Raw genomic sequence first — 12372 nt, forward strand, 5'->3', positions numbered from 1 at the left:
CCTCTAGCGACGCAGATTTCACGGTAGAGCAGTAAGTGATGATCGCCCTCGATGACGCCCTCCATGTCTGCAGGCACTTCGGTACCGACGGAAATCATTACGTTGGAGCGAGGCGGAACGGTGACTTGTTCTTCAAGCACATTCAAGGCATGGTAACTTATGCTTGTAGCCGGTGGTATCGCGTTGTGCGTTGAAAGCGTTATTGACTTGGACCTTAAGTCGATGACTGCACCGCGTTGATTTAGAAAGTCCATGCCTAGGATGACATCCCTTGAGCAGTGCTACAGGATTACGAAGCTCGCCGGGTAAGTGCGGTTGTTTACCGTGACTCGCGCTGTGCAGATTCCAGTCGGCGTTATTAGGTGGCCTCCCGCTGTCCGGATATCGGGTCCTTGCCAGGCTGTTTTCACCATCTTCAACTTGGCGGCGAACGCGCCACTGAAGACGGAATAGTCGGCGCCAGTGTCGACGAGAGCGGTGACGTTATGACCATCGATGAGCACGTCTAGATCGGTAGACCGGCGTCTGGCGTTGCGGTTAATTCGTGGCGTCGGATCACGGCTGCGTCGGCTTTCTCTGCTGCTGCTACGTTGCGTCGGAAGGTCTTCTTTCTGCGGCGAAGTGCTGTCAAGGCTGTTGCTAGGCGGCATGCTGATATCTCGTCGTGATGATTCGCGAATCGTCGTCGTCGTCGTCGTCGGCGGCGGAGGATCTTCGGCATTGCGTCGTACAGCAACCGCACCTCCATCGGTTGCTGCCTTTAGTTTCCCGGGTAAGGGCTCGGAGATCGGCCCCGGGTAGGACCGGTGTACTGACGGCGATGCGGCGAGATGTAGCGGCCCGGTGACGGCGAGCGTGAGAGTCGTCGTGGTTGCCACTGGGCTCCGGCGAGGTAGTCGGCGATGTCACGTGGTCGCTCGCCAAGCTGTGGACGCGGCGCGTTGACGGCGAACCCTCGTAGGCCCATCTCGCGGTATGGGCATCGGCGGTAGACATGGCCGGCTTCCCCGCAGTGATAGCAGAGCGGGCGGTGGTCGGGGGCGCGCCAAATGTCTGTCTTTCTTGGGTAGCTACGCTGGGCGACGGGCGGGCGTGCTGGCGGCGGCGGCGGCGGCGGTGGACGACGGAACTGCGGCGTTACGGCGCCCTGGCGCGAGCGTGAAGGGGGGCCTTGACGACGGGCAACGGCGGCGTAGGTCAGCGCTTCCGGCTGGGGTTGTGGCGATTGCGGCTGCACATCGGGATCTCCAAGTGAGCGCTGAACTTCTTCTTTGACTACGTCGGCGATAGATGCCACTTGAGGCTGCGACCCGGGAAAGAGCTTCTGCAGCTCCTCGCGAACGACTGCTCGGATGGTCTCGCGCAGGTCGTCGGCGCCTAGTGCTTGAGCATCGGCGTAGTTGGTCAGGGCATGGCGGTTGTATTGCCTGGCGCGCATTTCAAGCGTCTTCTCGATCGTTGTGGCCTCGGGAAGAAATTCGGCGAGAGTCTTGGGTGGGTTGCGCATCAATCCGGCGAATAGTTGGTCTTTGAGACCCCGCATCAAGAACCGAACTTTCTTTTCTTCAGACATGTCGGGGTAGGCGTGGCGGAAGAGGCGAGTCATCTCCTCCGTGAAGATAGCGATGTTCTCGTTCGGCAATTGCACTCTGGTTTCTAATAAAACTTCGGCCCTTTCTTTTCGCACGACATTCGTGAAGGTCCTCACGAAGTTCTCACGAAATAGGTCCCACGTCACCAGGGTGGTCTCTCTGTTCTCAAACCAGGTCCGAGCAGCATCATCCAATGAAAAATAAACATGGCGCAGCTTGTCGTCGTCGCTCCATTTGTTGAACGTCGCGGTCCTCTCGTATGTCTCCAGCCAGGTTTCAGGGTCTTCAGCCGATGATCCACGAAAAGTCGGTGGCTCCCGAGGTTGCTGCAGCAGGATGGGGGACGCTGGTGCTGCCATTCTGGTCGTTGACTTGGCCTTGATTGCGGTGGTATTTTCGGGAAGAAGTCCGAACTCCGGCACAAGTCCTTGCTGCCTACGGCTAGCTCGCTGGTCCTTGGCGACGTTGGTCTCGTCCTCCGGTTTCAGACTTTGGTCGCGGCTTTGCGGGGGCGTTCGGTGCATGAACGAACTAGCACCTCCACCAGATGTCACGTAGTAGTGACGGTAAATAAAACAGTCGCAAAACTGTGTATGACGAAACTGGTTGTTTATTGGGCGAACCTGTGCCCACAAAAGCAAGCTACACTCAAAGCACAACGATAGCGGCGAACACAGTCGGCGATCGTCGAAAATCTGATCAGCGGCAAAACGCGTCGGCTTTTATACCTGAGTCATCGAAGGTTCCAGAATATTCCCTGGTACGCGCGCGTCTTCCAGAAAGTTCTAGACAATTCGCGTCGCTCATACAATCAGATAACATAAGCGTCGGTGAAAACAGGCAACGGAAAGAAGCATCGATAACGTTCTAGAAACTTCCGATACAGGCCCGTCCTGCGCCGAGCGATAACGTTTAACATTTGTTAGCCGGTGGAAAGCGGCCACCGGCGAAAGATAAACATGTATACGTGTCAATATGGACACTTCAACCGAATTTCTGCCGTCGGCGTCGCCGTCGCCGTCGCCGTGAGGTTCCCTATAGATAAAATCTTCGCCGCACGCCGTATGCCCGAGCGGAAGCGTGCGGGGACGCGCGCTATCACGGATAGCGAACGCACTCAATCTCCCACGCGCAAGCAAGGAAGCAGGAAGCCAGCGCCGGAAAGAGCGGGGGGGGGGGGGGGCGGCGCACTGCTACTCCGCCAACAACCGCGCTCGTCGCTCGTCCGCACCGTCTCTTATCTCCATACGGCTGTGACCTTTATGCGCCGTGCATTCGCCGCTCAGTTTCCGTTGAAGCGATAGACCGCACGTAGCTTCGCCCGCAGCGGCGTATGCTTGCTGCCAGCGTTTTGACAGTCGTTGTCTGCAGTCATTCAGTGTGATCTATTCGTGTTTGTTTGTGCGCGCTCACACCACGCTTGTTTATTCAGTTAGTAATAGTCGGGTCACATTTTCCAACGCACGCTACACATGCAATGCTGCCCGGATCGGCAGTGCAGTGCAACTCAGTGTAGCGATTCTCATCAACACCACCGTTTCACACGCGCCTTCTCGTTGTCATCGAGCCTCTCTTCATGTCGGTCTACTTACGCCGCAGCACACCTGCTTACTTAATCAGCTCATGTTTACTACAATTCATATTGCTACCAAAGCCGCTCACCTTACTTCGTATGACATTACTGTGTTGCTATCGCATTCATTGCTTCGCCCTTAGGGCGAAAATGACATTTTTTTCAAATTACATACAAACACACTTCCCGTTAAGACCTGGTTTCATAGCAAGGGTATTTTCATCCCCTGGACAACCGACTGCTTTTTATGTAAAAAACCAGAAACAATAGAACACGTTTTCCTAGTTTGCTGGGACCCGATCTTTCACTGGGACGTTCTGCAGAGAACGCTGAAGAAACAGTTACCTCTGGACCCGTATGGAATACGCTTCTTGCCAATAGATACCTCAGAGGAAGTACCGTGTGACCTCATTATGGTCCTGGGCCTCCACGCGATGTGGAAAACTCGCATGCAATTTGAACATGCAGACATCGTTGTGAAATCGGTGCGAGAACGCTTCATTGAGAGTGTTGTTTACGTGAGAGACGCATACAAAGTACTGCCTGATCCACCACAATGGATGTCTGTATTGGATGAACTGGTGTCACTGAAAAGATTTTAGTGCTGTGCTAGCCAAAGTGTGGCTGGCACGTTTTATCCTTTGTAGCCCTTGAGTTTGTACGTCGAAGACGGCAATAAAGAAAAAAAAAAGGTTCCCGTGGTGTAGTGGTTATCACGTGCGCCCCACACGCGCAAGGTCCCCGGTTCGAACCCGGATGGGAAAAAAGCTCTTTCATTTTTATTTCTACTGCGATCGTATAAGCGCAGAAGAAAAGGGGGAGCGAAATACACTACTCCGTTTTCTTAAACTTTTGAGCGCAAACAAACAGGGACGAAGAAAAGGAGACACAAGGACGAGCGCTTTCTAACAACACTTGTGCGCTTTCTAACTCGTCCTTGTGTCTCCTTTTCTTCGTCCCTGTTTGTTTGCGCACAAAAATTTAAGAAAATGAATCTGTTCCAACTAGGCCGGCTCGCAGTTATGCTTCAACTCTACTCCGTGCTCGGTTCCCGTGGTGTAGTGGTTATCACGTGCGCCTCTCACGCGCAAGGTCCCCGGTTTGATCCCGGGCGGGAACAAAGCTTTTTCATATTTAGTTCTATTGCGATCGTATACGCGCAGAAGAAAAGGGGGAGCGAAATACTCTACTCCGTGCTGGGTTCCCGTGGTGTAGCATTCCCCTTCCGGCTTCCGAAGCGAACGGTTGTGTAAGCATGTGCTCCCTCGGAGCGGATACAGCGGCCAATGGCCGCGGAATCAGGTCTTCTGACAATCCGGCGGAACATTATCAGGTTGTTTTGCCGCATCTGCCCACAGGTGAATCAGTTTTGAATACCTTTTTTTTCACGGTTGCCTTAAGGCAAGGCCTTTTCGATGCGAGCATTTCCGCGATGCACTCGACCGTCTTTCGCTGCTGCCGGAGGTGGTTGCCCTCGGGGCATACCAAGTGAATCACCTGTGGGCAGTAACGTTCAAGGATGAAGAGGGAAAAAAAGAGGATACTGGCTGCAGACGCCTTCAATGTCAAGGACGAGCGCTGTATGGTTATAGACCCCTGCGACGGAGGCGTTCGTCTGAAGCTTTGCTGGCTACTTCCTGGGGTACCAGATGACGATGTTCGAACTGCACTTGTCGCCTTCGGAAAGGTGACAGAAATCAACAGAGAAAAATGGAAGGTTAAAGGCTGCTTCAATAAAGGGTCGACAACGCGGTCCGTAACGTTGAAGTTTAGGCGGGCGTTACCATCGACGATCTGCCTCATCAGCTGCGTGTCGGTGAAGACTTGGCACTCGTTCATGTCCCAGGCAGAGCTGCGCTCTGCCTTCGATGCCAAGGCATTGGCCATATACGTCGCGAGTGCCGTGTTCCACGTTGCGGGCTCTGTCGTCGTTACGGCCACGACGAGACCCAGTGCGTGCGCTCCTACGCCAGCGTAACAGGCCCGGCCCGGAGGGATTTGGTTTCCGAGCACATGATGGACGCAGCAGATGCAGAAGATGCCACGCGAGGTCACGGCGACGATGGGAAGGCGGAGGCCCCAAAGCCTCTACAAACACGGAGGGCGCCACCATAGCGGGGTGATCGGACGTGCAACACATCGGCTCCGCCGATTGTCGGCCACAAGCCGCGAAAGTTTCCATCCGACCCCGGCAACACCGCTTTCATTGGACGCCGCAAGTTACCTGGAGACTGTGGATACCACTTTTTCAAGGTGGGCCCCAGCAGTCTCCTCCTGGAGCAATTCGGCCGGCGACGCCACCGCCGCTGCTAGGCCTAACGGCGGCGGCCGCGCCTGGCGAGTCGGGGCACCCGACCCGAGCCACTGGCGACAAGATGGCAGGACAGCAAGCTGGAATGCGGGGCTACGTCCCAGATGCTATGATTTGCACCACCGTATCGACCCCCGACAACGGTGAACCGGCACCGCCATCAACCTTCAAGAGCACCGCGCTCGCCGCCGCGGTTCCTCGCCGAACGCGGGACCGCGTCCTGACGGCAGCGGTCTCACGCAGCCTCCGCGGGCGCTCCCACCACTGGCGTTTGCCATGACAAGCCGCCGCCGCACGCTTCGCCCACAGCGGGGAACAAGGGGGAGCATTCCGTGGCCTGGAAACCGCTACCCCTGCCCAAACCGGCTCCAGAGGAGTTTGTTGTCGTCATGAAACCGAAGACACGGGTCTCCCTCAGCGAAGCCTTTCAAGAGCATGGACTCGGCCGGGCTTTCATCGCCTATCTGGGCCCGGCCTCAGTGCAAGTCATCACCGTGCTTCCAGTGAGGGAGCAAAATATAATCCTCGTTTATACCTCGAAACCGGAGATCGCCGACAAGATCATCGGGGATTTCGACCTTAACTCGGTGGACGGCCGCGTCCCCCTCACGGGGCACCTGCGGCAGGACGGTGGCAACGTATGCTACGGCGTTGTCACCGTACGCAACACGGATACAGAGGAGACTCTCCGCTCCAGTCTCCAGTGGCGGCAAGGCGAGATACTGGAGATCCGCAAGTTTGGGACGTCTAACAAAGCCCGGCTCACCTTATCCGGGAAAGAGAAGCCGAGGTACGTCCACTATGAGGCAGTGCTTATCCAAGGGCGCCCTTATCAACGCACCATCCCAGCATGCGGTCATTGCGGTGTTGTCGGACACCGCATCGACGCATGCCCCGGCCCACGACCCGACAAATGCGGCGTCTGCGGGCAACCCGCCCAACTCCTCGATGGGGCCCATGCATCTCATGAGTGCACCCCCAAGTGCTCGCTGTGCGGTGGAGCTCATGCCACGGGAGACCGCACGTGTACAGCTAAGTACCGCCCCCTGCAACCCAAGCGCTCGGACTCAACCTCGAAGCGCACAAAACGTCGACGCAAGAGTGCGAACAGACCACCACTCCAACCCAAGAACCCCGGCGGTCCGCAATCCCGTGGCGCATCCCAGCAGCCGGGCCAATCACAGGTTCCTGGCAAACCTGCTGCACCATCTACCGACACGTCGGAGAAACATCCGGCAGCTCCCCCGCCATCCCGCGGGACAGCGGCGAAACAACACGCCAACCCGTCCGACACAGCGCGGACGTGGGTGAACGCAGTCCTCCAGGGCTCACAGGTGAGCGGCAAGGGCAGGGCAGCCCCCTCTCATACCTCACCCCCACCCAAATCTAAACCACCGCAGAAAACGGCCGAGCAAATCGAAATTGCAGCATTAAAAGAGCAAACTGCTAGTTTGCAAAAGCGTCTTTCACTTACCGAGGCGCGCCAAAACTCACCTTCTTAAACATCAGCTCCCCCTCCCGCAGAGGACAAGGACAGCAGATCATCAGTCCCCGAGATGCCCACTCATGGGCACTCAACCACAGAGGCGAGGTTAAGCGCCATGGAAACCCACATGATGACGCGCTTTAACGCCCTAGAGGCGCAAGTCACCGCTGCTCTTAAGGCAGCCATTGACAAAATTCCGTGTCTCATAGCAGCGCACGTAATCAAACCGACATCTTCGATCAGACGGTCCGGGCACTCAAGCGTGTAGTGAGCCCCAATATCAAAGTCGACCGACCACAGATGACCCTGGCCGAGAAGGAACCCACCCCCGGTACGCCTAATGTGCAGGCCCTCATGGGCGTCGGGACATCTAACTCAACCATTCTCCTACCGTCATCGAATCAAAATCAAAGTGAACACCATGGCGGGCAACCCTAAGCCACGCAGGCACTCACGAGACAAATCACTTTCAGTTTCAATTCTAGAGTGCAACTGAAGGGGCTTTAAGGCGCGCACTAAGCGTGCAGACCTGCGGCTACTCTTAACAACCCTCGCAGACTTGCCCGCTGTAGTGGCCCTCCAGGAGTCGGGGGACGGCGCCACGCTTCCTAGTTATTCGGTATATCAGCAGGATGCACAGAGTTGCCTATGTGTACATGAGAACTATATGGCTTCCCCAGTAGATCTGGATTACAACGCGGCTTTTTCGTACGTGATGGTGACGCTCCTTCGTTCTCGGAAACAGGACCCCCCACTACACGTACTCAATGTAAACAGTTCCCCCAAACTGCCCAACGTCACTTTCGCCGATCTTTTTAGTCGTGCGCTTAAGGTGGCCAAAAGGGAACCCCTCATAATTGTTGGGGACTTTAACGCCCCCAGCCCGTTATGGGGATATAAGCGCGAAGAGAAACGCGGACGCAAGCTGGCGGAACTTGTGTCAACGCTGGGCCTTACTCTTCATACTGACCCTGCGCAACCTACATGCACATGTAACTCCGTTGCACGGGACACGTGCCCGGACCTTACCTTCACTAAAAACATTCGTTATGCAGATTGGCACAATACCGAGGAAGCCCTCGGTAGCGACCACTGCATATTAGTAACCACAATCAGAACCAAACCCCTCACGCGTTCCTTTCACAAAGCAAACCTCACAGACTGGACTCGTTTTCGGTCCACGTATGAGAACCCTGCATCTATTGCCGACCAAGGATATGCCACCTGGTCGCAGCATCTCATCTCCCAGCTTCATGTCGTTGAACACCAGGTTCAGCTCTAGGAGGCGAACCCGGAGGTGGATAACCACCTCCTGCACCCCTGGGAAGCCCGGCATAGCCTTGTCCGCCGATGGCGCCGGCAGAAGCACAATCGCAAACTCAAAATTCGCATCGCAAAGCTTACTCAGCAGGCGGCAGAGTATGCGGCCCAACTCGCCGACTCAAACTGGGTAGACCGATGCAACACCGCTGCTCGACAAATGTCGAACCGGAATACGTGGCGCCTTTTGCGCACCCTCATTGATCCGGCCCAAACTCGCACTGAGACCCAAAAGCACCTTAAGAGAGCAATTCATGCGTTCGATGGAGACACATTCAAAATGGCTGAAGTTCTCCGCGCTAAGTACCTCTGCACGAACCAGGATTCCGCGGGTTGGCGTACTCGTATGCAGGCTCCGAAAACACGGAGCTGGATCGTCCGTTCCTACTTCACGACCTCAAAGCGGCCCTGGCCAAAATGAAGAGAGGGACAGCTCCAGGCAGGGATAAGGTGACGGTAAAGCTATTAGGTAACCTCCCTGATCTCGCGTACATGCAGCTGCTTGAGTATTTTAATGCCATCTGGGAGGGAGGAGCACCTCTCCCGGTGGATTGGAAAACAGCACTCGTTACTTTCATTCCCAAACCAGGTAAAGTCAGTAATATAAACAATCTCCGGCCCATCTCTCTTACCTCTTGTGTGGGAAAGTTAATGGAGACCATGGTCCGCGACCGATTGTCTACCTACCTCGAAATACAGAACACCTTCGCAGACACTATGTACGGCTTCCGCCCACACCGGTCCGCCCAAGATGTTCTGCTCCAACTCCATCGGGAGATCCTGGCTCCGGTGAAACACCCCAGCGACGATAAGGTAGTTCTTGCCTTGGACTTAAAGGGGGCGTTTGACGACGTGACCCACGAGATCATCCTTACACACCTGTCCCAGACAGACTGTGGATACAACACATTTCGATACATCCGACAATTCCTGACGGATCGACAATCCTACATTCGTCTGCAACACTCAGAACATGGCCCGTACCAGCTTGGTACGCGTCGGACGCCTCAGGGAGCGGTTCTCTCGCCACTCCTCTTCAACTTGGCCATGGTCAGGCTCCCTATCCTACTGAGTGCGGTCCCCGGCGTGCAGCAGTCTCTGTACGCCGACGACATCACTCTGTGGGCAACACATGGTTCGGTAGGAGATATCGAGACCAACCTGCAGCAAGCGGCGTCTATTGTGGACGAATACACACGCCGCTGCGGTCTTGAATGCTCCCCGAGCAAATCGGAATTCGTGCATCTTCGGCTCAATCCGAAATGCACAACCAAAATCGCCCTCTTCCTGCTTAGCGGTCCAATCCCCGAACACGAGGAGATACGAGTATTGGGACTCTTTATTCACCGGAACCGCAACATTGATACAACTCTCCAAAAGCTCCGCACGGTGGGGGACCAAGTGGGCCGCATGGTGCGCCGGGTTTCTAACAAATGGGGGGATTACGATGCAAAGACGGCCTGCGGCTGGCGAATGCGTTCGTGACCAGCCGGATCCTGTATTCGGCACCGTACCTCCACCTGCGCAAATGCGATGAGAACGCACTCGAAGTGATTCTCCGCAAACTCTACAAGAGAGCCCTCGATCTCCCCATCACTACGCCCATCAACGTCTTCTCGAGTTAGGAATGACGAACACCTCTGGGGAGCTCCGTGAGGCGCATCTCAACAATCAATACTTGCGGTTAGGCAAAACAGCAGCGGGTAGCCGCCTTCTGACCCGCTTACACATCGCTTACACAACTCAAAGGGAGGAGCGGGTCTCCTTGCCTGAAGCCTGGCGCTTCGCACTACAGGTACGACCCCTCCCCAGCAACATGACCAAGGATGCCCACGATGGCCGGCGCCTCGCGCGTGCGGCGTCCATTTCGGAGCGGTACGGCACCCGGCCGGGGGTATTCTACTGCGATGCAGTTGGCCCGCACCACGGGGGCTGGTATACGGCAGCTGTCATCCACCAAAACGAACCAGTACAGGGCCTCACTTTCCGTGCCCCTAACATAACACACGCGGAGGCAGTGTTGCCAGGTTTGGCTATATATAGCCAAATTGGGCTACAGGAAAAAAATTTTGGCGTCGACTTGGACGAGTTGGCTACGTGGCTATATTTGGGCTACTGAAAATGTGCGACTTGGCTTTTTTTGGGCTATAGTTGGCGCCATAATCCACGCTCCAGAGGTGGCTCTGATCGAGTAGAAAGAAATCTCGAAGGATATGTTTTAGCTGGCTGAGCCGGCCGGCGTGGTTATGCGTGTGTGTGTGCGCGAAATGTGGACCCCCATTTCATTCCCTTTTGTCTCTGCACCATTGTCTGAGCCGGTGGCTTTGATCTTTCATGCACTTAAACTTACACCCCGCTTGACCATTATGCACCCGATCCCCGGGCATCGGGATGAACCTGGGAGTAGTGGGTTTTTCACAGTACACTGTACTAACATGGCTATGCTCAGGAAGGGAGAGCAATAACATAGGGTCGGGGCCGTCGGCCGATCGTGGCGCCGACATGAAAGAAGGGAAGCACGGGTGGATGACACGCCGCAGTGTGTTCATGGCCACGTCTTCATTCTCGGTGAAGTATCGCGTCGGGCACAGCTTTCGACCTACTCCACGTATCTCGCGCAAAGCTTTACTGCCATTTTCCTTCTCGTGCTAGGTGAATTTTTGTTTGCGCTTACATTCGAGACTCATTTCGATAGGTTGGACGTAAGATCGTATCCTCTTTAAACAGGAGAATCCGAACATGGGGAAGTAGGCCAATATGCGAAAACGTATAAAAAGAATGGGAGCAAGACCCCGAACCAAAGGTGGGTTCTAGTGCTTTTACTTCTAGATAGTTTGCCCGTAACGTCACGGATGCAGATACTCATTCTGATAATATCAAAATATGTTTGCCACCATGACATCAGTGCACCACGTCACATGAACTTCATCCACCGTGTTAGCTCAGCCTAATTGCGAGGTGCCGCGCTGCTGGCTCGAGGACGCGGGTTTGATTCCCGGCCACGGCAGCCGCATGTCCATCAATGCGAAATGCATGAACACCCGTGTACTTAGATTTACGTGCACGTTAAAGAACCCGAGGTGGCCAAAATTAATCCAGAGTCCCTCACTGCGTCATGCCTCCCAATCATATCGTGGTTTTGGCTCGTAAAACCCCAGAAATTTTATAGAGTTTTAGATTATGGGCTTTAAAATTTTTAGGGCCCCCAAAAAATAGCGTTGAAGCCACTTCGCACGCGCAAGACGCAAACAGTGTTTGGATTTTGCGTCGGGCATGCTATTTCATCGATTTAGTGGGAGCGCGAAAAGCTTTTGTCAACAAACAAGGCGGCGCCCATCGAAGCGACGGCTCTAACCTAGCACCAAACTGGGCTCGATTGGTGGTAACGCGTGAAGTTCGTAAGCTAGGAGAAGTGATTGCAGTTATTGCTTTCTCTCAAGTTACATGTGTAATGAAGGTTGATTCCTTAGACGCCGCTGATTCCGAATTAATGGCTCGTAGGCCTTACACGGACTTGGCTGGGTGAAGGTACGCAAGTTGGTTACTCAAAGCTATAGGCAACAAGTTGCTTGCTGCTATTAGAATCAGTTATAAATTGTAATTAGACACGAAAATCTAAATTACTATTCTCATCATAAATTGGTACATTTTGTTTTAATATTTAAGCCCCAACGCTAACACGATAGAAGCACGATAGAATGACGAAGAAGAAAGACAAAAATGACATGAATGTATATTGGTAAAACGACAACTCTTTGGGTCCCCAAACTTTGGGGGCCCCTATTCTAAAACTTTATTTGCACATCAACATGGTTTGCTTTTTGACAGTAACCGGTTTTCACAGTATAACCACTGTTATCAATTTATTCTTTACCTTTGCTCTTTGTGCGCCGTCACGGCTTTTGACAATTCGAGCGAGTTACGTTGGCGATGCGCTCGTTGCCGAAAACGACTGCGCGATTCTTAGACTGATGTGCCGTTTTGCGTAGTAATCTTCTATAGCTTCGTTTACCGCGATTCAGAAAGCGAGTAGCATCTGTTGTCTGACACCTTATTTTAACGCATGTTCTTGCCGTGCTAGAGACCTAAG

The 12372-nt window shown here is 54.3% G+C and overlaps 2 non-coding genes across 2 annotated transcripts; both read left to right on the plus strand.

The window, feature by feature from the left end:
- The first annotated feature begins 3857 nt into the window (after positions 1-3857).
- On the plus strand, positions 3858-3930 carry Trnav-cac (transfer RNA valine (anticodon CAC)). Its single transcript has one exon. It is a non-coding gene; the product is annotated as a tRNA-Val (tRNA).
- A 282-nt stretch (positions 3931-4212) lies between these two features.
- On the plus strand, positions 4213-4285 carry Trnae-cuc (transfer RNA glutamic acid (anticodon CUC)). The gene has a single exon. It is a non-coding gene; the product is annotated as a tRNA-Glu (tRNA).
- The last annotated feature ends 8087 nt before the right edge of the window (positions 4286-12372 follow it).

This window comes from Dermacentor silvarum, chromosome 1 (assembly GCF_013339745.2).
Source record: "Dermacentor silvarum isolate Dsil-2018 chromosome 1, BIME_Dsil_1.4, whole genome shotgun sequence".
NCBI lineage: Eukaryota > Metazoa > Arthropoda > Arachnida > Ixodida > Ixodidae > Dermacentor > Dermacentor silvarum.